Source organism: Sorex fumeus, unplaced genomic scaffold (assembly GCF_029834395.1).
Source record: "Sorex fumeus unplaced genomic scaffold, SorFum_2.1 ptg000106l, whole genome shotgun sequence".
Taxonomy (NCBI): Eukaryota; Metazoa; Chordata; class Mammalia; order Eulipotyphla; family Soricidae; genus Sorex; species Sorex fumeus.
In genome coordinates this window covers 5,593,718-5,598,511 of record NW_026606163.1, presented here as the reverse complement: position 1 = coordinate 5,598,511, position 4,794 = coordinate 5,593,718, and the positions used below count along the sequence as shown (strand labels likewise).

General features: G+C 39.8%; 1 non-coding gene across 1 annotated transcript; it reads right to left on the bottom strand.

The window, feature by feature from the left end:
• Positions 1–1,530: 1,530 nt before the first annotated feature.
• Positions 1,531–1,664, bottom strand: LOC130042629 (U8 small nucleolar RNA). The gene has a single exon (XR_008795282.1). It is a non-coding gene; the product is annotated as a U8 small nucleolar RNA (small nucleolar RNA).
• Between the last annotated feature and the right edge of the window lie 3,130 nt (positions 1,665–4,794).

Genomic DNA, 4,794 nt, shown 5'->3' with positions numbered 1-4,794 from the left:
GAGCAGTTGGGGGAGATCGCCATTCCTGAAAAAGAGGTGGGCTCTTTCAGAAACAGGCAAGGAATTTTAAAAGAAGAGATATCTGTTTTAAAGAATAGCAGCTAGGAGCAAAGTAGATTTTAGTATTGACACTACTTAAAGCATTCTCTCAAGGAAAGGTGAATAGAGTAAAAATTAAAATGACTAGCTTTATTTCCTGAAATTTACCCTAATTTTATGTCTGAGTTAATAGAACCATCACAGGCTGAGTCATTACCTGAACACTAATTTCAGGACCATATATGCATTCAGACACATACATTATGGAGAGCTAGAATAATACTACTTTTCATAACTTTGTTCAAATTCCTTCAGTTGTTCAAGTTTTCAAATCAAAATTCCTCAAATGATTCAGTAAACTCTTCTTGTTTTACTCTCAGCCCCAGGTCCTGGTCTTCCTTTCTCCTCTATCATGTCATTATTCCTGAACAAGTAGCTCTATTTAGCATCTGCCTAATCCATCTGTATATATACCCTTGGCCATGCATCTGATGATGCTTATCTATTTCATAACCTTGTCATTTCAAAGGACTGGAGCTATAGCACAGCGGTAGGGCATTTGCCTTGCACGCAGCCAACATGGCCTACACGAGTTCGATTCCTCTGCCCCTCTCGGAGAGCCCAGCAAGCTACCGAGAGAATCTCACCTGCGCGGCAGAGCCTGGCAAGGTACCCATGATGTATTTGATATGCCAAACACAGTTAACAACAAAGTCTCCAATGGAGACATTACTGGGCCCGCTTGAGCAAATCGATAAACAACGGGAGGACAGTGACAGACAGTGACAGTCATTTCAAAATTTTCAAACCTGAAAATTCCTTAAGAAAATGGAATTGGAGGTGTTAATTGATTACATAAAACTTGGAAATGCAAAGCTTTTCTGCTTGAACAGGAGTGGTGGCATTCATCTCTACCTCACACGTCATTTTTTCATCATTTTTCGGTGGTACCACCCTGATGCTTAAAAGTCAATCAAGTACATTTGAAGATCACTGGTATAATGGCTTTTACATAGTCTTTGCAACATCAACTACCTTAAATACTTCCTAATCTACTCTCATAGATTCAGATTGGACCTAAACATTCTGCATTTCTTCAGCATGTGTTGCTTTATTTTCCATTACCTATTGCTCATCGGAGAGTATGCCTTGCAGAGACGGAGTAACAAGAACAAAACTTCAGTTTGTCCTCCTAAGAAATTCTAACCTCTGCTTCATTTTCAGAGGCTGGGCAAATAGGAGTGTTCCATTAAATAAGGATATCTTCTGTGTAAAGTTTCAACTATTAGATTTTTCAAACCTGTGAACGTTACCATGTAATAAAGATATTCCATTTTCTATCACACTGAGTTGGTGATGTAGTTATACTTAGACATTTAAATCTTGAACACTGTGTTGATCAGTAATAAGTGTCTAGTTATAGATGAATGTAAAAGCATGCTGAATGGCATTTTCTTTTATTTTCCTTGACTTTCTTTTTTTTCAGGAAGAATCAGATAGGAGCGATTAGGGTTTTGTGAGCCCTAGTCACACAGAGATGATAATCACAAATCCTTCAAACTCCAATCATCATGTTCTATCTGCTCTCTGAATAGAGGAGAAAGAGGAATTATCCTACCTGATGATCAAAAGGTATTTTCAAGGGAGCTGACATTTGGAATTCAAATCTAAAGAAAAAGGGAACACTAACAATCTACATTTGAAGGAGATCCACCAGATGAGCACTTACTAGGGCTTATTAAGAGTAATATCAAAAATAGTAGAAACTACCATCCCAGCCTCTACCCACTTTCTATTTTCCTATCTCCATTGTATGCAGAAGAGGTGGGAAGAGAGGAAAATTCTGAGTTCTGAGTGGAGGCAATACATTTGTTGCCATATAATGTATTTTCTGAAATAATTCTGTTTTGTTTATTCACTTGAAGCCAGGGAGAGTGTGGAATATCAGAAGCATGCAGCTGTCAGGTACGTTTTTAACACTGGTAGATTGTTGAAGAGTAGAAGGTGAAGACAGTCATAAAGATAGAAATGGTATTGCTCCCATAGTATAGCAGGGAATTGCATTGGGGATACTCAAAGGATTATATAATCACTCACATGAGTTATGTTTCTTTGGGTTATAGAGCATTAAAACCTTCAACAGCGAGCCCATGTTGTAGAGATGCAACAGCAACCTTGAGAGAAAGTATCACACTATGAATAGGGGAATCAAGAGAGGGTTGTTTTTATTTCATACTGCCCTTCCTCTTTCTTTATCATCATGGGGATGGGGTATCGAAAGGATGACAACAGGTTCCATTTCAAATTAGGATAGTTTCGTATAGCATGACTATTAAGGTTAGAGGAGAAAATATTATAAAATATAAATTTTGAGAAAGTAAAAGGTAAAGGTAAAGGCCCTCCCGTTGATCGTCGATTTGCTCGAGCGGGCCCAGTAACGTCTCCATTGGAGACTTTGTTGTTACTGTGTCTGGCATATCGAATACTCTCGGTAGCTTGCCGGGCTCTCCGAGAGGGGCGGAGGAATCGAACTCGGGTCGGCCATGTTGGCTGCTTGTAAGGTGAACGCCCTAAATTACGTAAAAATTCACAAGAAAGAAACTCAAAAGTTTTCAGTATCAGGGACCAGACCAAGAGTAGAGCAGATAGGACATTTGCCTTGCATATGGAGAACCCAGGCTCAATTCTTGGCACCTAATATGGTTCACCAAGCACTGTCAGGAGTGATTCTTGAGTGCAGAGCCAGGAATAACCCCTGAACAACACCTGGTGGGGCCCCAAAACAAAAATAGTCATACGTATCTCTAAAATGTCATGAAAGAGTTTTCAGAGGCATATGAACATATTTTGAAGATTGCTGAAAATGAAACTGTTTTAAGTTAGTATTGTTACTGAGTCAGGACTGCCAATAAAAATTACTTACATTGCTTCTAATAACAAGGATTCAGATATAAAGATCTTTGTTTAGACATTTTTGGAGAACTTTAATGAAATGAAACTATTTTTTAAGGTTCTTCCAATCTAGTTGCCTCAATAATGAATATATAATGGCCAGAGAAACAGTCCAGCATGTGGAACATTGGCATCGTATGGGGACAACCCAGGTCAGATCCTCAGTATTGTATATGGTTTCCTGAGTACTGTCAAGAGTAATTCCTGAGCACAACTGGTTGTGACCATGAAACAAACAAATAAAAGATCAATATAGATCCACACATTAGTAATTAATATGAAAGTTATGGTATTTTATATTCATGGGAAAATGCCCACACAATATGAGAGATAAATTCTTATTGGTGATTTATTATTGAATTCATTTTTATTTATAAAACATAATCTTATACAGTTTATTTTTATTTTTTATGTAGGAGTACTGCTATCTATTCAGCCACTTATTAGCTGATTGAATTGGGCATGAACTCCACCTTGTTTTCATTTTTTTTCATTTTTTATAATTTTATTTATTGAATCACCATGAGAGCGGTTACAAAGCTCTCAGGTTTAAGTCTCGGTTATATAATGAAACACCCATACCTTCACAAGTGCCCATTCTCCAGCCCCCAAAACCTCAGTATACCCCCACCTCAAGCCCTCCCCCAACCTGTGGGTAAGATGATTTCCACATTACTCTCTACTTTGATTCCATTCAATATTTTGACACCAGACCCACCATTATTATTTGAAATTCTACCCCAATAGTCAGATCTTCCAAAAAGGCAATAGTAGACAATTTGTTTTCTATTGCTGCTTATGAATAACATATGATGTCGCGTGGCTGCAGTAGTGGCTGCACAATTTTGAAATTCTGAAATTTTAACAATTAAATCTGGAGGGATTTCTGCCAAAACCTGCTGGGTTCCAAGATTTGTTCCTGAATCTCTTGGATCATGCCCATTAGGCAGTTTGATCAGGAGCCAGAAAGGCCGTTTGTGGGCGGCGCCTTGGGGTCTCATTGGGATGGGGAGGAAAGGGCTGGCTCCACACCCATCCCATGAGGCCCCACGTGTCTCATCACTGCAGTCAAAAACCTGACTGTTCAATGACCTCTGGCAGATGGCAGCCACCGAGCCACCAAGGGGGAGCAGATGGAGGGACAGCACCTTTTCCACTCTGGGTGGCCCGACAACAGTAACCTAACTATGCACTCTGAACGCATTTCTGTCAAAAGCCACTGGGCTTCAAGATGTGTTTCTGAGTCTCTGGGATCATGGCCATTAAGCAGTTCAATCAGGAACCAGAGAGGCCCTGCCTCCAATTATATAGCTGAGCCGAAGATGGTTTGTGAGATTGTCTCCCACATACCTAACTTTTGGCCATTTACTTTCTTGGTAAACTTTGCCCAAGGTTTTGGGGTCTGGCCAAAGGCACAGCAGCAATTTTGGGGTATCTGGAAGTCTGAAGAGGCCATCAGGCTGTTGATGCACTTGCCTCACTGGTACAGATTGATCTGCTGGCGGCACCATACCCCCTTATACATTTTAAAGATAAGTTTGAGTTACTTTTTGTGCGTTGTAAATGACAAATTCAGTAGTTTGTCATTTATTAGCATAAAAGAAAAAGTTAAAAATTATCGTGGTCTACATATAACCATTGCTAATTCTTTTTTTCTAGAATTTTGGGCTACTTCTGGCAGTGTTTCGGGTTTCTCCTGGTTCTGTACTCAGAAATAACTCCTGGTGGGACTCAGGGAATCATATGAGATGCCAGGCACTGATCCTGGCAGGTTAGCGGCATGCAAGGCAGGTGCCCTACTCT